General features: G+C 39.5%; 2 protein-coding genes across 2 annotated transcripts in view; one reads left to right on the top strand and one right to left on the bottom strand.

The window, feature by feature from the left end:
• Positions 1-11,924, bottom strand: part of LOC103505395 (tumor protein p73) — a 48,444-nt gene extending 36,520 nt beyond the window's left edge. Inside the window, exon 1 of the mRNA XM_026820727.1 lies at positions 11,823-11,924. The gene's annotated coding sequence lies outside the window, so the exon portion shown is untranslated. The remainder of the gene's footprint in view (positions 1-11,822) is intronic.
• Positions 1-27,957, top strand: part of LOC103505385 (serine/threonine-protein phosphatase 2A 56 kDa regulatory subunit delta isoform-like) — a 55,746-nt gene that overhangs the window by 2,480 nt on the left and 25,309 nt on the right. The window lies entirely within an intron of this gene.

Genomic DNA, 27,957 nt, shown 5'->3' with positions numbered 1-27,957 from the left:
AATCGAAAGATATTCAGACCTTTGCCGGACTTTTGCCGCACCCTGTTTGGCGCGGGACTGGGGCAATGTTTACATTGAACATATAGTTGCAGTTTTGTATTGAACATCACACGGAACATTTCCCCCCGTCAAAACGAATGCTTTGCTTGTTACACACTGTATACAGGGTGTCCCTCGAACTTTGTAATAAATAAAATTCTCTAAGTTGGTGATTACGGCGGATAAAATCTCGGTCGTCTTGAAATTGCCTGTAAAATGTTTGACCCTTCGGCGTTCGTTGAACGTACTGTGACTTTAGCGAGACCTAAATAGACTGTGGGAAATTGGAAGTCGGGCTTTAATTGTCCAATGGTGACAGCACCAGAAGTAAATCAATGTTTGGTTAGTATCCTGACGAGTGACCTGGGTTATACCTACCTTAAGGCTTGTCTCAAATTGGAATGATAGAGTATGATAGAGTTTAATAAATAAATAATTTATAGAGCGTCTCTATCATGTTCATTGGTTTGGTTTCGCAGGCGACTCTGTGACTTTAGCGAGACCTAAATAGACTGTGGGAAATTGGAAGTCGGGCTTTAATATTTCCCTTGTCCAATGGTGACAGCACCAGAAGTTAATCAATGTTTGGTTAGTATCCTGACGAGTGACCTGGGTTATACCTACCTTAAGGCTTGTCTCAAATTGGAAGCGTAGACGCACGAACTTTGAGTAGCGCGTAATAGTCGCCTGCAAAACGAAACCTGAGAAAATGATAGAGTATGATAGAGTTTAATAAATAAATAATTTATAGAGCGTCTCTATCATGTTCATTGGTTTGGTTTCGCGCTAATAAAAGTCGCGCTAGTAGCGCGTCTACGCTTCCCATGTGAGACGGACGTAAACCTTTTGGGGGGAAAAAAATGGGTGGATCATGACTCGCACCTATGGTAGGAATCTGGCTGTTCACCCTGTATTAGAAGTTATGAATCATGCCAGAGGAATGGCAGAGCAAGTCATTAGTTGGCGTTCACAATGTCGGCTAATTACTAGGTAATAGAATATTTCACGTCTTGTTACGCGAGACGAGACTAGGGCTCGGATCCCACACTTGAGTAGATAGCGAATAGAATAGAATAGAGTAGATAGCGAATAGAATAGAATTGAGTAGATATTAGGGAATAGAATAGAATTGAGTAGATGGCGAATGGAATAGAATAGAATTGAGTAGATAGGACTAGGTAATAGAATATTTCACGTCTTGTTACGCGAGACGAGACTAGGGCTCGGATCCCACACTTGAGTAGATAGCGAATAGAATAGAGTAGATAGCGAATAGAATAGAATAGAGTAGATAGCGAATAGAATAGAATTGAGTAGATAGGGAATAGAATAGAATAGAATGTGCCTCGTTAATCCTGTTGGTAACGAATAGCACGTAGACTGGACTGGTAGACTGAGTGCATACTGCATACCTAATGCAAAGATTGAACTGAAAATACCTCGTACTCTGTCTGATATGGACTTGAAACTTTAGAGTTTTTTTTTTCATACATCCCGTCCCGTAATGTTCCATACGTCCCGTACCATCCCGTCTGTACGAATATTATGTCTGCATAAAATACGTCTGTTGAAAATGCAAAAAAGCACCATCACAATGATAAAATGAAAATGCATAGGTTTTGGCAACTCTCCAAACGAGTAATGTATACCCCCACAGTATATCCCAAAAATCCTGAGCCACCCTGTCGAACGGTTGACGGATAGGATTGTTCAAAGCATTTCATGATTTGAACAATCGAGAGTATTTCAGCACTTTCGGAACAGACTGTAGAAGAGACTAGAGATGCACCCGTACATATTATCATGCTTATGGAGAATATGAATATAATACGCTTTTTAGCCCGTCCTTCCTTATAGTAATAATAAAGGAAGATATAAAGTTACCCTAAAAGTACACTCTCAAATTTACCCCAATCCTCCCTATACTCAGCAGGGTAGGGGAAGTGAGGGGAAATTTCTTCTGAAACTACCCTGGTACCGGGTATGAAGAGTTTTATATCTGGCAAAGAGGAAGTAACGGTTGCCGCCAGACGAGGTCACTTGCATGGGACCGCACACATCTGAGTGAATCAGAGCAAGAGGAGAATCTGCACGGATTGTTACACACTGTATACAGGGTGTCCCTCGAACTTTGTAACAAATAAAATTCTCTAAGTTGGTGATTACGGCGGATAAAATCTCGGTTGTCTTGAAATTGCCTGTAAAATGTTTGACCCTTCGGCGTTCGTTGCACGTACTGTGACTTCAGCGAGACCTAAATAGACTGTGGGAAATTGGAAGTCGGGCTTTAATATTTCCCTTGTCCAATGGTGACAGCACCAGAAGTTAATCAATGTTTGGTTAGTATCCTGACGAGTGACCTGGGTTATACCTACCTTAAGGCTTGTCTCAAATTGGAAGCGTAGACGCACGAACTTTGAGTAGCGCGTAATAGTCGCCTGCAAAACGAAACCTGAGAAAATGATAGAGTATGATAGAGTTTAATAAATAAATAATTTATAGAGCGTCTCTATCATGTTCATTGGTTTGGTTTCGCAGGCGACTACGCGCTAATAAAAGTCGCGCTAGTAGCGCGTCTACGCTTCCCATGTGAGACGGACGTAAACCTTTTGGGGGAAAAAATGGGTGGATCATGACTTGCACCTATGGTAGGAATCTGGCTGTTCACCCTGTATTAGAAGTTATGAATCATGCCAGAGGAATGGCAGAGCAAGTCATTAGTTGGCGTTCACAATGTCGGCTAATTACTAGGTAATAGAATATTTCACGGTGATTATGTTCGCGGATTTCGCGATTATGTTCGCGGATTTGGCGATTTTGTTCGCGGATTTGGCGATTATGGTCGCGGATTTGGCGATTTTGTTCGCGGATTTTGCGATTATGTTCGCGGATTTGGCAATTATATTCGCTGATTTGCGTCCCGAATCGACATTTTGGATATTTGGGAAGCCTAGTTATAGGCTAGATTAAAATTTCCTAAAGCCAGCCGTTCGCGAGTTATTCAAGAAATTCGAAATTTTTGGCCGAAAACTGAGCGATGTTTATAATAGAGCTCTTCAACCCTAACTTGTTGCACCCTATCACTAAGTTTTTTTATCAGTGGAGCAGATCGGTATACTGTACATCGGTTTTTAGGTTCCCCCTTTGTAAATCTCACGCCACGTCACTGGGTTTAGCGATTCAACCGCGATGACTGTTGCTAGGAAATACTGAAATGGACACTGTTAACAGATCTAGTGTTACGAAAAAGACGTCACTGATATAAATGTAAACAATGGATTATAAACAATTTTGAAGCATTATAGGGACATTGTTCTGAGTTATTGATATGGCAATTCAAAGTTAGGGGTGTTTATTCTGTGACGTATTTGATATGGCAGTTATAACTTAGGAGCGTTGATTGTGCCATTTTAGCATTTATGAGCGATTAGCGAATGTAACATGAACAGTACTACATTATACATAATGTAGTGGTTGTTTTGATTTGTACCTATTCAAGGGAATAGCCATTTGGTCAAAATCAACTTATGTATAGGGTCCCCCATAAGGAGAAATACAGCCCGAAAACTCATCACATTTCTACTTTCACCACAAATGTGGTGATTTCGAATTTTGCTCATTTTCAGACTTCAAAGGTCTTTTAAGGTCATAATAATGTGGAGTATGGTTTCTTTACTAGGCCATTTGTGTTTACTTTATGACTTGAGACTTTATAGAGATGTCTCAAAATTACCCAATCCACATTGAACATTTTCCCCCATAATGCCCACTTTTCAACTAAATGGAACTACATATTAATTAATCGCGAAACAAACACAAACAAACAAAATAGTGAACTACCAAGTCTAAACGAACGAATGAAGTAAGGTCAGGGATTTTCCTCCTGATTTAGGCTGTTGGACTGCTATATTATAGTGTCGAGATTCCCGATATAGAGTTCAATATTAGAGTGCCGGAACCCAGTCACCCGATGGGGCTGCCGGCACCCTAGTTTTTTTCTCAGTGTGGGAACACGTGGTATCTACATTTTCTGTCTCGTCGAATTAACGATGTAAGCATAACACTTCCAATACAAAAGGAATGTCGATGTTTCTGGCATTCATTGAACAGATATGGATTGAAATTGAAAACATTTGAAGAGATATCGATTGGCGAAGTATTCGAAAACTGCTGAATGTAAACAACTTGTGGGAACATGCTTCTTGTTCAAATGGTAAACAAACACATAAACATAAAAGCCCGTGTTGTTCGTTATGCGTGCACGGACTCACGGAGCCATAGTGAACATTTCCTTGCGCCTATTAATCACCTATAATCTATATGTTAGGGATATGTAGGCATGTAGGTATAGGTATGCTTGGCAAATATTTTCATCACATGTGTATACCTACCTACGTTACGCGTGTGCAAATCAAAATACAATGAGGGGGAAAATGTATACAAATGGAGTACAGAGTTACAGACGCTAGACTAGACGAACCTCTTGAATAGGCAACTCTACAGCCCGATAAGACCGATTTCTTCTGTCCGTTCAGGTCAGACTCCGGTCACAGTACATTCATCGAACGGACAAATATTTTACAGAACACTAAAGTTAAGCAACGTGCGTGAACAGACGGCTGACCAATCTGACCATACCGGCAATCACGCACTGTTAATGCCTTTTGCCTACCCCACTCAGACTGGGAACTGGCAAGGCAGAAAATAATGCATTGTATAACCTTGAAAGGTTGCCTATCTGAGATGCCAAAAAAAGGTCAAATTCGGTTCAGAAATTTTGAATCTTGGCCTTGCCCCCCATTGTATAACCTTGAAAGGTTGCCTATCTGAGATGCCAAAAAAAGGTCAAATTCGGTTCAGAAATTTTGAATCTTGGCCTTGCCCCCCAAGGTGACAGGATTCTCACTTAGTGGTGATTCTCATTCTCTCAGTGAGATTCTCACAGTCAAAGCTCTTCCATCCAGTCGAGAGAAAAAAATAAATTTTGGATGGTGGTTTCGAGAAGTCTCTGTGGAAGAATGAATTGATTAGTTTCTTAATCAAAATCAAACTACCTAATACTTCCTGTCCATCACTTGATTAATCAATCAATACCTCTGTGTGGTGAGACCATTGTGGATTCATACTGTAGCTTATCATTTTATCCACTTGAGCCTGACGTATACAGAGTGTTGAAGATTAACCAAACTGTTGTAAACTGGGAGGAAGAAACACTTGTTCTCAAATTCTCACCTCTTCATAGAAAAAAAATAGTAAATTAGTAGGTATTGATTTTTTTTCGCCTTTGCGCTGGAATTTCAGCCCTTTGTGCACTCTGAAATATCGAAGAAGCCTGCCTGTCTAGACGGTCACCCGTCCAGATATCAACCACGTGCAACGTTGATTAACAATGGTTCGTTACTGATGTATTCGCGTGACAAAGTTATACAAATCTAAGAGGAAACTAACTGTAACAAGGGAGGTCATCCCGAAATCAAATAGAGAAAGAGGACTGGTCCTGTCCTGGATAAGAAAAGGCAAGAAGTTCCGAAAAGGGACCTAATCTGTTAAGGTCTTTGGGAGTTTAGGATAAAGTTCGCCCTAGTTGTGAAGTCGAACGCGCAACCTAGCGCTTACAAGGCAGGCAGACAGGCTACCTTCCAAGCTAACTAGACTGGCAATTCTAACGTCTCTCAGGAAGGCGATTTGTTACACCCTGTTTTGAAATCAAATAGAGAAAGAGGACTGGTCCTGTCCTGGATAAGAAAAGGCAAGAAGTTCCGAAAAGGGACCTAATCTGTTAAGGTCTTTAGGATAAAGATCGCCCTGGTTGTGAAGTCGAACCCGCAACCTAGCGCTTACAAGGCAGGCAGATAGACTACCGTCCAAGCTAACTAGGCTGGCAATTCTCAGTCTAAAGTCCCTCAGTGAAGCTATTTGTTACACCCTGTTTGTCAGGTATTTATTACCTACAGGAGCTCTAAGTACCGGTGTGTCGGGGTACTTTGGTACTTTTCCACTCATCCAAGTACTTTGCAACGCGACTGGTTATACAAATCTAAGAGGAAACTAACTGTAACAAGGGAGGTCATCCCGAAATCAAATAGAGAAAGAGGACTGGTCCTGTCCTGGATAGGAAAAGGCAAGAAGTTTCGAAAAGGGACCTAATCTGTTAAGGTCTTTAGAATAAAGTTCGCCCTGGTTGTGAAGTCGAACGCGCAACCTAGCGCTTACAAGGCAGGCAGACAGGCTACCTTCCAAGCTAACTAGGCTGGCAATTCTCAGTCCAAAGTCCCTCAGTGAGGCTATTTGTTACACCCTGTTTGTCAGGTATTTATTACCTACAGGAGCTCTAAGTACCGGTGTGTCGGGGTACTTTGGTACTTTTCCACTCATCCAAGTACTTTGCAACGCGACTGTGTGCCAATCTGATTACTGATAATCTGTTCTGTGGACAATGCTGCGTCTGTGCCTCACTCGACCTGCCTTGGTGGTGAAGTGGTCAAGAGGCTCGCCTGGTAGTCAGGAGGGCGTGGGTTCCATCCCAGCCGAGGTATGGAATTGTGCCCTTGGTGTTTAAAAATTTGATAAGGTGTGTCCACACATCAACCGGCCATCGATCGATGTCGACTGACACATAGATTTTCCTCGTCGATTAACGGTCGGTCGATCGATTATCTTTGGATACACCTTAAGTAAGACATTGTTTGGGATTTGTTAGACATTGTTTAAAATTTGAGCTCTATAATTTAACTCTAAATGTAGAAACACGCGTGAGAGCGTGAGGTACCGCGTACCGTCAATGCGGGTATCTGGCTATACGATGTCGACTGACACATAGATTTTCCTCGTCGATTAACGGTCGGTCGATTATCTTTGGACACACCATAAGTAAGACATTGTTTGGGATTTTTTAGACATTGTTTAAAATTTGAGCTCAATAATTTAACTCTAAATGTAGAAACACGCGTGAGAGCATGAGGTACCGCGTACCGTCAATACTCAATGCGGGTATCTGGCTTTGTTAAAGAAATCACCTTCTCTGGGAGAACTTTGAACCACATTTTTCTGACGTGACATGACTCCTTGTGAATGTGAGTTCACTTGACGTGAGGGCAGCGTGTTTCTATTTCTACCTTAAGGGTTAGGAGGTAGAGAACGCCTCCGGTGTTCATCTCCCCTAGTGGTTGCCTTCCGCAGCGTGTTTCTATTTCTACCTTAAGGGTTAGGAGGTAGAGAACGCCTCCGGTGTTCATCTCCCCTAGTGGTTGCCTTCCGCTCAAGACTCTCAAGAGTCTATTATTATTTTAATCCCTCAGTTATTTGAAGTTCTCGAGAGTATATTATTATTATTGATAAATTCCAGATAAAATGGGTATTAATAAAGTACTTGAAAGAATATTCAAAACATTGAACGTCTCGAAGTCTAGATTATTCTCAAGTATCTTATCTAGCATACTTCCAGCAATTTCTCCTACTCAATCCGCGGTGATCTCGTTCGATTCCCGGCGAAGTCAAAGTTTTATCATAGTACCGACTCTCGCAGAAAATCAAAAAATCGAGTATTTTTTCTGCGATTGTCCATGGTTGCTGTTATGCTGTTGTGGCTGCGCACTAAAAGCAGACTACCACTCTACTGTGGATAGGGCTATTGACCAATCTATTCATTGATATCTCTAGTAACACACCAGATATTTAACACTGAATAGCAGCTACCTACTTAACACTTCGGTCATTTAACCTATTGATCTGACTTGAGTTTCGTAACCGGCAATAAATCTCCATTGTGACTTTTGTGATGATAGAATAGAATATAGATTCATATTTCTATTCTATTGTAGAGTGCGAATTGCCCACAAACCCATAGGTATCCGGTTGGGTGGAAGAGCTTACAATGTGATAAATTCATAATCTTGCCATTAAAAATCTTTAAATCCCTAGAGACTCTATCTAGGCTCTAGAATTCCGGCTCACCAATACAACGAGTTTGTTTTTATGTAAAATCAAAATGACATCAAAATCTCACTTTTGTACTTTGTATATGGCCGTTGAAGTACCATATCAGCCAACATTTCTATACGTCCCGTCCCGTAATGTTCCATACGTCCCGTGCCATCCCGTCTGTACGAATATTATGTCTGCATAAAATACGTCTGTTGAAAATCCAAAAAAAGCACTATCACAATGATAAAATGAAAATGCATAGGTTTTGGCAACTCTCCAAACGAGTAATGTATACCCCCATAGTATATCCCAAAAATCCTGAGCCACCCTGGGATATCTTTCGAACGGTTGTCCGATAGGAAACTGAAATGCTCTGAATACTCGAGAGTATTTCAGCACTTTCGGAACAGACTGTAGAAGAGACTAGACCCGTACATATTATCATGCTTATGGAGAATATAATACGCTTTTCAGCGCGTCCTTCCTTCAGCCCGTAAAGTGGACGGGCTATTTCTGTCTGTCTGTCCAAGCTAACTAGGCTGGCTGAAACTTTAGAGTTGAAAGTGTCGCTTAAGCTGTGCTGTGTCCACTCCATGTCCACACATAGTCGACAGCGATCGATCGATGGGAGAGGTTGAGTTTTTGAGAAGAATGAAGGAACATTTGAAGAACTGAGGGATTTTCTTGGAGCGGGATGAAATTCCAGTGAAATAACAGAGAGTTAAAAGATCGCGGCGTTGGCGCCAAAAGGATTATCCCTGATAGCTAATATTATTGGTAAATAGTACGACAAACTTTGACAGTACACAGACGAAAGCCTGGGTATATCTATTGCAAAATTGCCTCCTAAAATTACATTAGCAGGAACCAGGAATCCAAACTGCCGAAGATTATTGGTAAATAATACGACAAACTTTGGCAGACCGCACACAGACGAAAGCCTGGGTATATCTATTGCAGAATTGCCTCCTAAAATTAGATTAGCAGGAATCCAAACTGCCGAAGGTAAGAAGGTGGACCTATATATCAAATTAAAGGTCTTTTTACCAGGAACACGAAAGTGGTGGTGCAAATTTTGTCCAGAAAATCATGAAGCCAAAAAAACTGGTTTTGGGGGATTTTTTTTTTTTTCCCACATTCTCACACAAATGAGCTCTGATCTTGAAATTTGTCGCGACGACCTATGAACTTAAAGCGAGAAAGTTTTAGATAACAGTTCAGTCGATAATTTAAGACCGATTTTAGCGTCACCTAGGTTAAGCTTGATGGTCAGACAACATAAAGTCAACAAAACAAGAGTGTGAATGAAGAAAATACACAATCTATGTCGGAAGAAAAGAAAACAACACCTGGCCTTGTACAAATAAAATGTAAACAAAATAGCGGATCAATTTGTTTACCTGTTTACATTCCTAATCAACGAGCACAAATAGCCATTGAATTCCATTTCAATCTAAAATAAACCTTTAATTTTTATTTAATTTTGCTTTTTTTTATGTATACTTTTCATTGCACTGAGAAAAAAATGGTGACAGGGTGCCATAAGTTTGAGGTGAAGAACTCTATTATTGGGTTACTTCCCCTGATTTAGGCTGTTGGACTGCTATATTATAGTGTCGAGATTCCCGATATAGAGTTCAATATTAGAGTGCCGGAACCCAGTCACCCGATCGGGCTGCCGGCACCCTAGTTTTTTTCTCAGTGGTGACTTAAAGGAATAAAGGGAGAACGGGCTCTAGTCTTGATTTTAAATCATTACATGAAAGTAAAATCAAAAATCAAATCAATAATATAAAATAAACTGAACATTAAACAAATTAGGTAGGTACATATAGGTACTGATTTTCTTTAACCACGATTGAACAAACTACGGGCTAAAAAAATTCCCGGAGGGACGGGCCCAGCTTGTTATATTTTTGCCATATTTAAAACTCTACATACCCGGTACCAGGGTAGTTTCAGAAGAAATTTCCCCTCACTTCCCCTACCCTGCTGAGTATAGGGAGGGTTGGGGTAAATTTGAGAGTGCACTTTTAGGGTAACTTTATATCTTTGCCAGATATAAAACTCGGTACCAGGTTGGTTTCAGAGGAATTTTCCCCTCCTATACTTCCCCTACCCGGGTGGGTATAGGGAGGGTTGGGGTAAATTTGAGACTGCAAATTTTTAGGGTACATACTTTTGAAACATATCCTCGGACTGCACGCAGTCCGAGGACTCTGGTTCGATAACTGAAGGCAAATATTTAACAGCGATTTTCACTAGTTAAACAATGGATCACTAATGTAAAGCAGTGTTGTCCTTGTATTAGGCCAATGGGTGACCATTTGGGTAATCGCGGGCTGCTGGTTTTTCCTGGCCCCACTCAGGCTGAGTATAAATATGTATGAGTGGCCGACTAATCCGTCGATGATAGGAGGGTAAATGGTAAAACCTCCGTCTTGAGAAGATCATAATGATAGTTAAGTAAGGTCGCGGTCGTGTAAAACCCCTTGCGAAATAACTTTCCCCTCGTAAAAAAAGTACTTGAGTATCTGGGTATTTTTCAACTTGGGATCTTCTTATGAGTCAGATGTAGCCTGCTTTGAGTCTATCTATAGAGATAGTTGCAAACATAAGCTGAAGATCGGTAACATTTCCCAATATGGATGGGTTTTGACTTCGACAGATTGGAGTGTGTTTCTATGTTTTGTGTAGTCCTAGAGAAATCTATCAAGAATGGAATCTTTCTCAAAAGATGTGTTTTTTGAGGTTAGATTGAACTGATTACAGCTGGCCCCAATTCCCTAAAGAACTTTACTCTTTGCTAAAGTTATGACCAATGGCTTAAAATTACTGACGAAAAACACATCACAACCTTTGTCATATATTACGATCACAGTACGATGTCAAAATATTGTAAAATATGTAGTGTAAAGTTATTTTAGGAATGCGGTCTTATGGCCTGTTCCACCAAAAAATTGATCTTTAAATTTTTTTTTTTTTTTTTTTTTTTTTACACAAACATCTACACACTCTAGAATTGTGATGAGCAATTCTAGAGGCATCATAGAGCAATTCTATCTATGATGAGTGTTTTACTATACTTACAACATATCAAATGATTGTGGATGGTTATGGCCATTCTGGTGGGGATCCATATTTCTAATAAGTTGACTTATTCACTGATGCTTCCTGCAAAGAAACAAGAAATTACCTATAAGAATGAATTGAGCTGTTAGTTTGATCCAAAAGTAAGCTAATGATGAGGTACCTGTAATAAAAATCAATGAATGTCCAAGAAAATTGTCCCTGCAGCCATTGGAAGATCATGTCACATTAATTCAACCGTTCATGATAGAAGACATCACTGGACCTAAAAGTGGACATGATCACCTAATAAACAGTTTCAACTATGTGTACCAGGGAATCCAAAAGACATACTGGGTTGGAAGTCGGCTGGGGTAACATCACTTTGTAAAATAAACCGTAGAATGAAAATTAATTGACGTACCTAAACTAGGTACCTGCCTAATGATAAAGAACTATACGAAAGAAACTGGTAAACTTTTATCGTCTTGGAAACGGAAGGGAGACAGGGTAGGAGGAAGCCAGCCGTTCCAAAACCGAACACAACTAAACGAAATAAATGAGGCCTTATCGTCTGTTTTTTTTCCCCCAAGAGGTTTGATAGAAAGAAGTGTAACTGCTGAGGTCTTATCGTACTGAAAGCGAAGAGATAAGGAAGACAGGATAGGAGAAAGCCAGCCGTTCCGAGAATAAACCTTATCTAATTAGGATAACGTCCGGCCCCAGGCGAGAATCGAACCCGCTACCTGGCGTCAAAGATACAAAGCGTAACAAATCCCACTGCAACTTACCAGAATAAAATAAATAAATAAAAAAATGAGTAAATAGAACTCTAAATAAACTCAACTTTAAAAATCATAAGATGAACTTTAAAATCTCAAAAACTTAACAACAAGCTTCAATTTATTGCGTTGAGCAACCAGTTGAGAGCCATTTTGATTACCAAGTCTTCCCCAGCCACCTAGTATCGGTTGCCAAGTCTGGGCTAACAATATCAACCCCCTTCAAAAACAATATCATTCCTTAAACTAGTATCGGTTGCCAAGTCCGGGCTAACAATATCAACCCCCTTCAAAAACAATATCAAAGATAAAAAATATCAGCAGGAATGTCCTTAAACACATTGGATCAACAGGTGTTTAAGCCATTTCTGTGCATGCTTCTGGTGTTTGACTTTACTTTTACTCAAGCTCAATATTGTACTTACTTACAAGGCTATGTGTGCCCCAAAATAGAACATAATGGACTTGGATGGTTACTGGAATAGGTATCTACAGTAAAATTAGGCACACAAATCACAGGTGCTCCTAAATGTCAGTTTTCTGCTTGTACATGTAATACATACTTCTGGTGTTTGACTTTACCCAAGCTCAATATTGTACTTATAAGGCTGAGTGTACCCCAAAAAAAGTCAGAAAAGGCACACAAATCACAGGTGCTCCTAAATGTCAGTTTTCTGCTTGTACATGTAATACATACTTCTGGTGTTTGACTTTACCCAAGCTCCATATTGTACTTATAAGGCTGAGTGTTCCCCAAAAAAGTCAGAACATAATGGACTTCATGGATCTACAAATTGCACCGACAAACTACAAGGTGCTCCTAAACTTCAGTTTTCTGCTTGTACATGTAAATTTGTAAAGCAACTGCAGATGTGGGTGATCATTAATAAAGCTGGTTACTGTGAGTTGGACCTAATGAAGCATGCTAATGAAACTAACATTAAATGCTTACCTATACTAGTGAAACACTTTTAATTATCATAAAATTTAATTAAAGTGCTGAGTGTTTTTCTTGAAAGAAATCAACAGGTGTTTAGGATTTAGTTGGCGGAATCTTACCTAAATTTCTGTTTCTTGAAGCATCAACGATTTCATCAGATCTTTTAAAGGAAATAAAGTTCAAAATTTAAGCTTAGAACGTAAATCTATCACAAATATTTGCAAGACATTACGCTTGTTGTCACGTTCTGGAAGAAAGAAGGGAGGTCGAATGAGAATTAGTTGACGTACCTAACTACCTACCTCATGATAAAAAACTGAAAGTTCTGGAGGAAAAGGGAAAGGAAATGTTTTGATTTGAAAAGTTTTGAACTTTCGCTAAACTCAACAGAGGCACCAGCCGCCCACGGAAAACTTCTCTGTGGCCATTTTTCTTTCCAGTGTTGTCAGACTGCTATTTTGGATCGGGCAGCTAGAAAAAGGCCCGCTGTATAATGCCCTTTTTTTTGTTAAAACTTTTTTCTCTTTTCACTCTCCTTTGTTGTGAAAATGGGGGGAAACCCTCGTACACTCCATATACAGGGTGAACACGAAAAACGTGACCAAAAGCCTGGGGTAGATTCCTGAAGTCATTTCCAATAAAAAAAACATTCTATAACTTTTTTTCGTATCTCGCTTAGTTTCCGAGATATCCGCCATTTTGTTTTTTCTTTAAAATAATCGACAGCACAATCAGCACATATACTGTCGCGGGACGGTCAACTCTCTCCATGAATTTTTGTTTTTTCTTTAAAATAATCGACAGCACAATCAGCACATATACTGTCGCGGGACGGTCAACTCTCTCCATGAATAAAAAAAAAAATATGTTTAGCATAAATAGCTGTAGCAAAAGTCGTTCTCCGCTTAATAGGTACACCAGTAACACCACGCTAAATTTTATGACTTGACTTAGACTCGAACCACCAACTTCGAGATCCGAAGTTTATCGCGGCGCGGCGCCAACCACAGCAACCACTACACTATGGAAAAATTTAGCAGAAGTTGCAGGAGCACTAGATTTCGTTTCGGAACTCGGCAACAATGTAAAAATTATTTCACTGTTTACATTGGATTTTTTGAAAAGTTCTAGTTGGATTTTTCCGAATTATTTTCATTTTTTTGTGCAATTTTCCATCTTATCTTTTACATGGTGATTAACAATTAATGAGCAAAAAAAAAAAAAAAAAAAAAAAAAAAAAAAAATCGGAACACTTCATTTCCATTCTTTCACTCTGTTAGCTTTTTCTAGCTGCCAAGGGCCAAGGTTTTATCGTCCCGAAAGCGAAGGGAAAAGGATGACAGGATAGGAGAAAGCCAGCCGTTCCGAGAAGGAAACTTATTTAGGACTAAATCCGGGAATCAGTCCTGGGCGGAATCAAACCCGTGACCTAGCGCTTACAAGGCAGACGCGGTACCCTCCGAGGGCTCTATGTTCAATGGGACAAAATTAATGTTGATATTGATAAAGTCCCCAAGTCAATCCGTCCGTTCCGATTTTTTCTCACTCAAGTGTACCTAAATACATATTACTTATAGCAGGCTTGTCCAACCCGCGGCCCGCGAAGGCCCGCCTCAAAAAAATGAACGAAAATGAGAAATAACAGTAAATATAATAAATCAAATCAAGAATAATAATAAACTGAATATTAAACAAATTAGGTAGGTACAGATTTTCTCTAATCACTACGGGCTAAAAAATTCCCGGAGGGACGGACCCTGCTTGTCATTTCATTGACTCATTCCCTCACTCCCAACTGTCTTGTCTTTACGGGGTTGAAAATGTGTAAGCCTCCCGTTCCCTTCCTTCTGACTTTGTGTCCTTACGAGCTTAAAATTTTGTAAGCCCTACAAGTGACGGAAAATTAATTGTGACATTGACACCATTCATCTTGTGATGTTTCATCCTGTTAGTTTCTGTGAATTCGTACAACTTTTCCATGTGATTTCTTTTGTAGATTTTTATCTCAGAAAAGCAAAAGTTGAATTGGATTTTTAACTAACACAAAGCAAAAGTTAAATTAGATTTTTATCCAACAAAAGCAAAAACTGAAGAATAAAACACTTTTTTCCAAAATTAATCTATAGGTTTTCGATTTATTCGTTTGATTCGGACAAAAACGCCCTTTTAGACATCCTAGGTGGGTAAAATAGGTTGTTCTTACCTTACTTCTATTTTTACTGGATCCGTTGTTATTTTACACCCGACTCGAGTTTTGTCCACCTTTGTGAACTTTTTCAAAGGAACTAAGTGAGCACAGAATTGAGCACTGAGATTTTTCAAAGCTTTTTTAAGCTCAGTGCTCATGCTCAGTTGGCTGTACTCTCCCCTGTGGTGACTAATCAACGGTGGGTAAAATAGGTTGTTCTTACCTTACTTCTATTTTTACTGGATCCGTTGTTATTTTACACCCGACTCGAGTTTTGTCCACCTTTATGAACTTTTTCAAAGGAACTAAGTGAGCACAGAACTGAGCACTGAGATTTTTCAAAGCTTTTTTAAGCTCAGTGCTCATGCTCAGTTGGCTGTACTCTCCCCTGTGGTGACTAATCAACTGATGATCCTCTTTTTTTACTTTCCTTATCCTATAATGAAAAAATTTGACCCGATTACATTACTTTCCTTCCTATAGGATACGGAAAGTAAAAAGTAATGTATATTCGCCAATATTTTCTATGGTTAGTTTTTAGTGACTTCATACCTCAGCAGTTGCTGAATTGGGGTCTTGGCCTTGAGCTTTGGCATATGATCCTATAATGAAAAAATTTGACCCGATTACATTACTTTCCTTCCTATAGGATACGGAAAGTAAAAAGTAATGTATATTCGCCAATATATTTTCTATGGTTAGTTTTTAGTGACTTCATACCTCAGCAGTTGCTGAATTGGGGTCTTGGCCTTGAGCTTTGGCATATGGGTATTTCAAATGGGAAGAACTTAAAAATACCTACTTCATGTATAATGGTTATATTCATAGGTAGGATTACTCTTTGTATGTTTTTCTAAACTTATACCCATTTTCAAGGACACGTGTAGCCAAGCTCTCTTGTAACAATCATCTATAGTTGAAACAATTAGTAAATTAATCAAACGATAATTTCTCTATTGATACAACGCAACAATAAGTTATTTACTTATAATCTATGTAAAAGGATTATCTATTGATACAACGCAACAATAAAAGTTATCTAATTTATAATCTATGTAAAAGGATTATCTATTGATACAACGCAACAATAAGTTATTTACTTATAATCTATGTAAGAGTAATTATTAATCGTGAGATGTACTAGTGTTTCCATTTAATCATATATGACATTAACGGATCATCATGGCTTTAGGCAACATGTTCAAGAGAAAGAAAAGCTGGACATCCTCGGATCCTGGGGTAAGTTCTTTTTTTAGCTAAATTCCCGTTAGTTTTTGTGTCCTCAAAGTCGAGTATTATTTTTCATTCCGGTCCTGATAACAAAAATAGCTTTGGATCCCAGATTTTAAAACGCTCATTTGGGTCCGAATTTCGAGTTGAATGATAAAAGATAAAAGTGACTTATTTAAAGCTCAAAACACCTTTTAGAATGCTTTCATTGTTTTTGGTGCTTCCCCAATCAGAGAAATTAGAAATGACATGTCGGACTCAGTTTATGGGATTGACCTGACACTTCTACCAAAGTATTTTTCAAGGCCTTTCTTTTGGTTTTTTGAAAGTTGGGGGTTCCAATAATAAAAAAAATAATAATAAAAAAAAACTAAGGCCTATAGCAACTATGTGGGGTCCGCCCCTGAAAATTCAAAGTGTTTCCCAAGTATTTTTTTAACCATTTGACCATGAAAAGTTTCAATTTTTTGCCTAAAGCCAATCGAAAGATATTCAGACCTTTGCCGGACTTTTGCCGCACCCTGTTTGGCGCGGGACTGGGGCAATGTTTACATTGAACATATAGTTGCAGTTTTGTATTGAACATCACACGGAACATTTCCCCCCGTCAAAACGAATGCTTTGCTTGTTACACACTGTATACAGGGTGTCCCTCGAACTTTGTAACAAATAAAATTCTCTAAGTTGGTGATTACGGCGGATAAAATCTCGGTCGTCTTGAAATTGCCTGTAAAATGTTTGACCCTTCGGCGTTCGTTGAACGTACTGTGACTTTAGCGAGACCTAAATAGACTGTGGGAAATTGGAAGTCGGGCTTTAATATTTCCCTTGTCCAATGGTGACAGCACCAGAAGTTAATCAATGTTTGGTTAGTATCCTGACGAGTGACCTGGGTTATACCTACCTTAAGGCTTGTCTCAAATTGGAAGCGTAGACGCACGAACTTTGAGTAGCGCGTAATAGTCGCCTGCAAAACGAAACCTGAGAAAATGATAGAGTTTAATAAATAAATAATTTATAGAGCGTCTCTATCATTTTCATTGGTTTGGTTTCGCAGGCGACTACGCGCTAATAAAAGTCGCGCTAGTAGCGCGTCTACGCTTCCCATGTGAGACGGACGTAAACCTTTTGGGGGAAAAAAATGGGTGGATCATGACTTGCCCCTATAGTAGGAATCTGGCTGTTCACCCTGTATTAGAAGTTATGAATCATGCCAGAGGAATGGCAGAGCAAGTCATTAGTTGGCGTTCACAATGTCGGCTAATTACTAGGTAATAGAATATTTCACGTCTTGTTACGCGAGACGAGACTAGGGCTCGGATCCCACACTTGAGTAGATAGCGAATAGAATAGAATAGAGTAGATGGCGAATGGAATAGAATAGCATTGAGCGAATAGAATAGAATAGAATGTGCCTCGTTAATCCTGTTGGTAACGAATAGCACGTAGACTGGACTGGTAGACTGAGTGCATACTGCATACCTAATGCAAAGATTGAACTGAAAATACCTCGTACTCTGTCTGATATGGACTTGAAAATTAAGATTTTTTTTAAGAGGTTTGACAGAATAGTTAGTTTGTGAACTTTTGTAATCGCATCGCTTCGAAAGTTTTTTTTTAAGAGGTTTGACAGAGGGAACTTTAACTGCTATGGTCTTATCGTCCCGAAATCGAAGAGAGAAGGAAGACAGGATAGGAGAAAGCCAGCCGTTCCGAGAACGTACATTATCCCATCAGGATAAAATCCGCCCCGGGCCGGAATCGAACCCGCGGCCTAGCGCTTACAAGGCAGACGTACTACCAACTAAGCTAACTAGGCTGGCTGAAACTTTAGAGTTGAAAGTGTCGCTTAAGCTGTGCTGTGTCCACTCCATGTCCACACATAGTCGACAGCCATCGATCGATGGGAGAGGTTGAGTTTTTGAGAAGAATGAAGGAACATTTGAAGAACCGAGGGATTTTCTTGGAGCGGGATGAGATTCCAGTGAAATAATAGAAAGTTAAAAGACCGTCGGCGTTGGCGCCAAAAGGATTATCCCTGAAATAGCTAAAATTATTGGTAAATAATACGACAAACTTTGGCAGACCGCACACAGACGAAAGCCTGGGTATATCTATTGCAGAATTGCCTCCTAAAATTACATTAGCAGGAATCCAAACTGCCGAAGGTAAGAAGGTATTTGCCCTACCTTCAGACCGGCAAATGAGATGGTCAGACAACATAAAGTCAACAAAACAAGAGTGTGAATGAAGAAAATACACAATCTATGTCGGAAGAAAAGAAAACAACACCTGCCTTGTACAAATAAAATGTAAACAAAAAAGCGGATCAATTTGTTTACCTGTTTACATTCCTAATCAACGAGCAAAAATAGCCATTGAATTCCATTTTAATCTAAAATAAACCTTTAATTTTTATTTCATTTTGCTTTTTTTTATGTATACTTTTCATTGATGGGAACACGTGGTATCTACATTTTCTGTCTCGTCAAATTAACGATGTAAGCATAACACTTCCAATACAAAAGGAATGTCGATGTTTCTGGCATTCATTGAACAGATATGGATTGAAATTGAAAACATTTGAAGAGATATCGATTGGCGAAGTATTCGAAAACTGCTGAATGTAAACAACTTGTGGGAACATGCTTCTTGTTCAAATGGTAAACAAACACATAAACATAAAAGCCCGTGTTGTTCGTTATGCGTGCACGGACTCACGGAGCCATAGTGAACATTTCCTTGCGCCTATTAATCACCTATAATCTATATGTTAGGGATATGTAGGCATGTAGGTATAGGTATGCTTGGCAAATATTTTCATCACATGTGTATACCTACCTACGTTACGCGTGTGCAAATCAAAATACAATGAGGGGGAAAATGTATACAAATGGAGTACAGAGTTACAGACGCTAGACTAGACGAACCTCTTGAATAGGCAACTCTACAGCCCGATAAGACCGATTTCTTCTGTCCGTTCAGGTCAGACTCCGGTCACAGTACATTCATCGAACGGACAAATATTTTACAGAACACTAAAGTTAAGCAACGTGCGTGAACAGACGGCTGACCAATCTGACCATACCGGCAATCACGCACTGTTAATGCCTTTTGCCTACCCCACTCAGACTGGGAACTGGCAAGGCAGAAAATAATGCATTGTATAACCTTGAAAGGTTGCCTATCTGAGATGCCAAAAAAAGGTCAAATTCGGTTCAGAAATTTTGAATCTTGGCCTTGCCCCCAAGGTGACAGGATTCTCACTTAGTGGTGATTCTCATTCTCTCTAAGTGAGATTCTCACAGTCAAAGGTGACAGGATTCTCACTTAGTGGTGATTCTCATTCTCTCTAAGTGAGATTCTCACAGTCAAAGGTGACAGGATTCTCACTTAGTGGTGATTCTCATTCTCTCTAAGTGAGATTCTCACAGTCAAAGGTGACAGGATTCTCACTTAGTGGTGATTCTCATTCTCTCTAAGTGAGATTCTCACAGTCAAAGGTGACAGGATTCTCACTTAGTGGTGATTCTCATTCTCTCTAAGTGAGATTCTCACAGTCAAAGGTGACAGGATTCTCACTTAGTGGTGATTCTCATTCTCTCTAAGTGAGATTCTCACAGTCAAAGGTGACAGGATTCTCACTTAGTGGTGATTCTCATTCTCTCTAAGTGAGATTCTCACAGTCAAAGGTGACAGGATTCTCACTTAGTGGTGATTCTCATTCTCTCTAAGTGAGATTCTCACAGTCAAAGGTGACAGGATTCTCACTTAGTGGTGATTCTCATTCTCTCTAAGTGAGATTCTCACAGTCAAAGGTGACAGGATTCTCACTTAGTGGTGATTCTCATTCTCTCTAAGTGAGATTCTCACAGTCAAAGGTGACAGGATTCTCACTTAGTGGTGATTCTCATTCTCTCTAAGTGAGATTCTCACAGTCAAAGGTGACAGGATTCTCACTTAGTGGTGATTCTCATTCTCTCTAAGTGAGATTCTCACAGTCAAAGGTGACAGGATTCTCACTTAGTGGTGATTCTCATTCTCTCTAAGTGAGATTCTCACAGTCAAAGGTGACAGGATTCTCACTTAGTGGTGATTCTCATTCTCTCTAAGTGAGATTCTCACAGTCAAAGGTGACAGGATTCTCACTTAGTGGTGATTCTCATTCTCTCTAAGTGAGATTCTCACAGTCAAAGGTGACAGGATTCTCACTTAGTGGTGATTCTCATTCTCTCTAAGTGAGATTCTCACAGTCAAAGGTGACAGGATTCTCACTTAGTGGTGATTCTCATTCTCTCTAAGTGAGATTCTCACAGTCAAAGGTGACAGGATTCTCACTTAGTGGTGATTCTCATTCTCTCTAAGTGAGATTCTCACAGTCAAAGCTCTTCCACCCAATCGAGGGGGGTAAAATAAATTTTGGATGGTGGCTTCGAGAAGTCTGTGGAAGAATGAATTGATTAGTTTCTTAACCAAAATCAAACTACCTAATACTTCCTGTCCATCACTTGATTAATCAATCAATAATACCTCTGTGTGTGAGAGACCATTGTGGATTCATACTGTAGCTTATCATTTTATCCACTTGAGCCTGACGTATACAGAGTGTTGAAGATTAACCAAACTGTTGTAAGCTGGGAGGAAGAAACACTTGTTCTCAAATTCTCACCTCTTCATAGAAGAAAATTAGTAGGTATTGATTTTTTTTCGCCTTTGCGCTGGAATTTCAGCCCTTTGTGCACTCTGAAATATCGAAGAAGCCTGCCTGTCTAGACGGTCACCCGTCCAGATATCAACCACGTGCAACGTTGATTAACAATGATTCGTTACTGATGTATTCGCGTGACAAAGTTATACAAATCTAAGAGGAAACTAACTGTAACAAGGGAGGTCATCCCGAAATCAAATAGAGAAAGAGGACTGGTCCTGTCCTGGATAGGAAAAGGCAAGAAGTTTCGAAAAGGGACCTAATCTGTTAAGGTCTTTAGAATAAAGTTCGCCCTGGTTGTGAAGTCGAACGCGCAACCTAGCGCTTACAAGGCAGGCAGACAGGCTACCTTCCAAGCTAACTAGACTGGCAATTCTAACGTCTCTCAGGAAGGCGATTTGTTACACCCTGTTTTTCAGGTATTTATTACCTACAGGAGCTCTAAGTACCGGTGTGTCGGGGTACTTTGGTACTTTTCCACTCATCCAAGTACTTTGCAACGCGACTGTGTGTGCCAATCTGATTACTGATAATCTGTTCTGTGGACAATGCTGCGTCTGTGCCTCACTCGACCTGCCTTGGTGGTGAAGTGGTCAAGAGGCTCGCCTGGTAGTCAGGAGGGCGTGGGTTCCATCCCAGCCGAGGGATGGAATTGTGCCCTTGGTGTTTAAAAATTTGATAAGGTGTGTCCACACTGAGTCAACCGGCCATAGATCGATGTCGACTGACACATAGATTTTCCTCGTCGATTAACGGTCGGTCGATTATCTTTGGACACACCATAAGTAAGACATTGTTTGGGAATTGTTAGACATTGTTTAAAATTTGAGCTCAATAATTTAACTCTAAATGTAGAAACACGCGTGAGAGCGTGAGGTACCGCGTACCGACGATATACGAAAAAAAAATAATAATAATAATAATAATAAAATAAATTAAAATAAAAAAATAGCTATTTCATCTAATTCATATAAAAACCGTATAGGTGCTTGAAATTGCAAAAAAAAAAGAACAAATTAGCTATATGTTCTGGGTAAAGACATTGAACTTGTATGAAATCAGTACACTACACTGACAAGTCCTTCGTTACATCGTATTAAGGCCAACAATCAAAAATGTTAGGAGAGCCTCCGAAGGTTTTATCAGGCCCAAAAATGAATCTAAAAATTCCGTGGTCTGACGTATTCTTGAGAGTTCATTGCAACGGTCAATACATTAGTTAGACTTACTTTATCATGGACACTCGTTGCTGTCTTGAAAGCCCAGTCCTTTTGCCCTGTCTTACCCCACCTTGAAAGCCCAGTTCCGTGGTCCTTTAACTTCCGACTCGACATTTGTATTAGACTTTTTCGAGGAGTTTCATTGAAAAGTCTACAACTGTCTACAAACGCGGTGCGCGACCGTGTACGCAACCCCGCCTAACGCGCGAAGCCCTCAGGGGGGTGTGCTTCCGTGCACAAAGTGCGAGTCAAACTAAATATAACGGTAAGAAATAGGATGTCCAATATAAACCTAACCAAAATAGAGAGCGGCGGTACGCGGGTTTGGTCACTTTGAATTCCGCCACTGATTGTCCCTGAGAATAGAATAGAGTATAATCTCAGAATAATATAGACAGATTTCGCAACGCATGACGGCCCATAACCAGTTGGAAATAATAAGAAGGCAATTTGTACAAGAGAGAAACAGTCAGACTGAAAGTATATTGTGGAATGATGGTACTACACTACAACTGGCTGAAATTCATTTTCCAACAGCATTCCACCTTTTTTTCCATGAAACGCGACAAAATCCATTTTTGGTGTCGGAAATTTCGAGACGAGACAAGGAATTTCTCTTTTCTACCTCATGCATTACTACCCAGAAATGCTGACATAAACAAGTACATAGTTCTTTTTACGAGACCATTCCTGAATGTTCGAGGATGTTTGCCTTTCTTCTCAAAGGATACTCTTTGAAAGGATACTAAGAAACTTTTACATTTCTCAAAGGATACTAAAAAACTTTTACATTTAAGCCGCGGTTTTTCCGTATATTAACAAATCCTGGGTAGGCCATCAATTTAAAGTTCTCTAGTGAAAATTACATAGGTACTATGACGCAAACATAGCCCGTATTAACTTGTTTCCCAGGAGCTTGACAAAAGCGATTAGTGTGAATATTTTCGTGTTCACAAGTGTGCGACGTCTGATAACAGTGGTGACGAGGTGATAACACATGTTATGTGCATTTTTCTACACCCAGGGCCGACCTCAGGGGGGTCCATGCCGCCCCTTTTACCCGGACTATTAAATCTAAAAACATGATGTAAACAAGATGGCGCCAACATGGGTTGCGTTATGGGGATCAGGATTCGATGCGAAATCTCCCTAATAACATAGAAGGAAGGTTTAGGACCAAAACGAAAGACACTTTTCAAATCGAAGGTTATATATCAGCTGATTTGGTACCAGTGCCGGACCATGAATAATTTCCTGGGTACCTAGGATGATTTTTACAGAAATTTTGAAACATTATTTCTGCTTTTTTACGAAACTTTTACTTTTAAAAACTTCTAAGTAAATTCGATGGGTAGGTATCTTATCTTATTTATCCATTATTGACTTTAAAAATTCATAAAACCATTCAGAAATCGGGGGAAATTGAAAATACAGACCAACCACCAATGAGAGAAGAGTTTAGTCAGCTGACTAAACCAACTTTTTTTTTCTTTTTAAGAGGTTTGACAGAGGGAACTGTAACTGCTATGGTCTTATCGTCCCGAAAACGAAGAGAGAAGAAAGACAGGATAGGAGAAAGCCAGCCGTTCCGAGAACGAACATTAAAACTATACCTAGTACCTAATCGTGTTTAGAAAGGTGCTAATTACACTGAGTTCAATGCTACTGGATCTCTCTCTCTCTCTTCTTCCCCCTCCGTTATTCTAAAAAAAATAATATAAATAATAAATAAATTATCGAATAAAAAGAATATACACAGTAGGTACAGCCTGAGCTTTTCTTTTTCACTTCCTTCTTCACCTTTTGTTTCCTCTCCTCCTTTTCACCACTTTTTCTAAGGACCTGACTCTTCCTCATTCCCTCTGTCTTCCCCTTCCCGTGTATCTTTTCCCTTCCTGTTCTCCTTCTTTCCTCTTCCTTCCACCACCTTCCTATCTTTGTTGCACTTCTTGCTCCTCCTCCTCCTCCTTTTTCTCTTTCTCTTCTCCTTTCTCCTTCTCCTCCCATCCATTAATTCTAAGGACCTGTCGCTTCCTTATCCACTCTTTCTTCCCCTTGGTCTTCGAATTTCTTCCAATCTCCTATTTTCCTTCTTTCCCCATCTCTGTTACACTTCCTCCTCCGCCTTTCGCTTATTCATCCTTTTTACTCCCTCCTCTTCCTCATTCTCCTTTTTCTCTCCCTCTTCTCCTTTCTCCTTATCTTCTTATCCATTAATTCTAAGGACCTCTCCTGTCTCTTCTTTATCCACTCTTTCTTCTCCTTTTAATTCCTTTCGCCATCTCTTTTCCACTTCCTCTTCCACCCTTTCTCTCCTCTTCTACGTCCTCGTCGTCCTCCTCCTCTTTCTCTTCATATTTTCCCTTTTTATTCTTCTTCTTTTCTCATCCTTTCACCACCTTCCTATCTCTGTTCTACTTCTTCCTCCTCCTTCTTCTCCTGCTCCTCCTTCTCTTCCTCTCCTCCTCTCATTCATTTACTCCAAGGACCCCCCTCCCCTCTCAAGACTCACAAGGCCCTCGGAAGGAGGGGAGTTTGTTGGCCCTGCGCTGTTGGCTTCCTCATGCCCCCACACTGTTGTCAAGTTATCCTCGGGACTTGGGGTGATCGATAATTTCCTCTGGCGGGCAGGAGGGAGAGGAGGTGTCGTGTGGCAACGTCTTTCTTTTGACGTGCGAGCTTTTTGGTGGAATTTTAACTTGTGTTCGTAAGCGAAGTGTGTAACGTCCCTTTGGAGAAAATCTCGTGTTCGTAGTTTCTGATTTGTGTTCGTGGTTTTAAATCAGTTTGATAACCGGTGTTGTTTCTAGTTTGCTGATTTTGTGTTCGTGGTTTTAAATTCAGTTTGATAAACCCGGGTGTTGGTTTCTGGGCTTCGGTTTCGTCGGTTCTTCGATAGTGGGTCTGTGGTCTCTGTGGTCCGAGAATTTGAAAGTTGGTTTTTGTGAGGATTTTGAAGAGTTGAAGTATTTTAAATAATTTTTTCTCGAATTTTCCTTTTTACGCTTCTTTTTCTCTCCGTCTTTTTTACTGTTCTTTCCTTGTTTCTCATTTTTTTCCTCTTGAAAAATAATAATAAATATCCTCTTGAAAAAAAAAAAATAATAATAATAATAATAAAAACTTTGATTTTATAAATATTTTGTTCCTGTTGATGGTATTCTTTTGTTGTGTAATTTTCCTACAAGTTCTTTGTTCAACGATGTTATGACAATGTAGGATATAGGATCGGAAAGTGCGTTTTGTTTTCCCAAATGCGTATTGAACGAATATCGCAATGTTTTTCTTTTATGTACTTTTAGACGCGCTAATTCTTTGTTGTTTTCCCCCTGAGAATAATAGGTAATACATAGAAAAATGGACAGCAAAATTCAGACTTTGAGGAAAATGGAAAATTGTTTAGGACTTTAGGATATTTTTTTCAAGGCAGGATGGCTACCTGAACGAGGTCAAATGGCAGAGAACGCTTAAACTCAATATTCTCGCCCACATGCTTTTCTTTTTTCCTGGCGAAGCGTTATTATTTATTCCTGTTGGGAAAATATCTTCCATTTACATAACATATTATGTAGGTACTCTAAAGTGGTGGGTAAAGTATTAATTGACCACTTAACCACTTGTTCAGTGCATTTTTACTTTCTATTATTATTATTAAATTTGTTATGCTAATTATTTTTAATTGAGGCGCCCACATGCTTTTCTTTTTTCCTGGCGAAGCGTTATTATTTATTCCTGTTGGGAAAATATCTTCCATTTACATAACATATTATGTACCTAGGTACTCTAAAGTGGTGGGTAAAGTATTAATTGACCACTTAACCACTTGTTCAGTGCATTTTTACTTTCTATTATTAAATTTGTTATGCTAATTATTTTTAATTGAGATACAAAAATATAATAAACATGGGTTTTATTAATTTTATAGGTAGGTAAGGGTTTTTTATATGGTTTTAGGCTATTAGGGCATGACTAAATTATGTGTGGTGGTTTCACCAATCACATAATGGCACAGATGTCTAAAATTATTTACGATATGGTTTTAGGCTATTAGGGCATGACTAAATTATGTGTGGTGGTTTCACCAATCACATAATGGCACAGATGTCTAAAATTATTTACATCGATCTTCGATCTATGGCTTTTTGCTATAGTAGGTGAAGTTAACACGATAATATCTTGCTCTTCTCAAATCTTTTTGTATCAATTTATTTTTTAGTCCTAATATTTTCTTTTAAATTTTGCCTTGTTCAGTTTTTTCTGCTCTTTCTTGTGACATTTTTAGTTACTTCATATAATATAAGTGCTTTGTGATATATTTAAAAAAAAAATTTTAAATTTTGCCTTGTTCAGTTTTTTCTGCTCTTTCTTGTGACATTTTTAGTTACTTCATATAATATAAGTGCTTTGTTATATATTTAAAAAAATAATAATAATAATTGTCACACACGGTACTTGTATAGCCTCACTCTAACGTTGTGCTACTATCGCACATCACTTGCTCTCTTTTTTCTTTCATTTCCTGAACCAAATAGAATAGGTACTTCAGTGGTGCTAATAGTGTTATGGCTGCTGTTGAGGCTCTGAAGAACCTCGTGCAAGAGTTCAAGTCCAGTATGGACGAATTCCGTCTAGCAGCTGGTCCCTCCCACGAGAAACCGCTAGTATGTCGGCGCAGTTATGTGTACACACAGTACGGAGTACGGAAATTTTAACATTACGTGCACTCGAAGGATTTATCGTACGACGTACGATCACGTCGTAAGCGTGTGTAGTGTACCAGGGCTTTACCTGACCTTGTACCTAAATGTTGCTCATTTGTGAGAGATACCTCTAATTTGTGAGCGATATCTCTAATTTGTGAATGTCAATAATTCACCAAATGGACAAATATCAACTTGATATCTAAGGCCATCAGTCCATATTGTTTTACATACCTAGGTTATCGCGCAACGATTATCAAATCGCTCATCAATTTATTTGTTCTACATTTTTATGCATAATTTTCACTTTCTATTTCATTGTTGTATTTGCAAGGCTCACCATAATTCTCATGAATATTCATAGATCATTAAAACCATTAGTGGACATTGAATGACTCCAACTTTTCCATTACAAACACGAGGTTTGGGGTGGATAAATGACAATTTGGGCAGTATTAGGTGGATTTCACATCTAGACTGTAACTTGTAGTATACGGCAGTTTTCATGTTGAGGGCTACATAGTCTTATGGGCCTGTTCACACTTAAACTTTAAGTTTGAGTGTGAGGCCCATAAGTAGGCTTGCCAAATATCCAAAATGTCGATTAGGGACGCGAATCCGCGAACATAATTGCCAAATCCGCGAACATAATCGCAAAATCCGCGAACAAAATCGCCAAATCCGCGACCATAATCGCCACGAACATAATCGCGAAATTCGCGAACATAATCGCGAAATCCGCGAACAAAATCGCCAAATCCGCGACCATAATCGCCAAATCCGCGAACAAAATCGCCAAATCCGCGACCATAATCGCCAAATCCGCGAACATAATCGCGAAATCCGCGAACAAAATCACCAAATCCGCGAACATAATCGCGAAATCCGCGTGCATAATCGCGAAATCCGCGAACATAATCGCCAAATCCGCGAACAAAATTGCCAAATCCGCGAACAAAATCGCCAAATTCGCGACCCTAATCGCCAAATGCGCGAAAATAATCGCGAAATCCGCGAACAAAATCGCGAAATCCGCGAACAAAATCGCGAAATCCGCGATTCGCCGCGAGCATAATCGCAAAATCCGCGAACAAAATCGCCAAATCCGCGAACATAATCGCGAAATCCGCGAACATAATCTTTTTTTTTTTTTTTTTT

The sequence above is a fragment of the Diaphorina citri genome, unplaced genomic scaffold (genome assembly GCF_000475195.1).
Source record: "Diaphorina citri unplaced genomic scaffold, Diaci psyllid genome assembly version 1.1 scaffold9, whole genome shotgun sequence".
Lineage (NCBI taxonomy): Eukaryota > Metazoa > Arthropoda > Insecta > Hemiptera > Psyllidae > Diaphorina > Diaphorina citri.
This window is presented reverse-complemented; position numbering and strand designations above follow the sequence as displayed.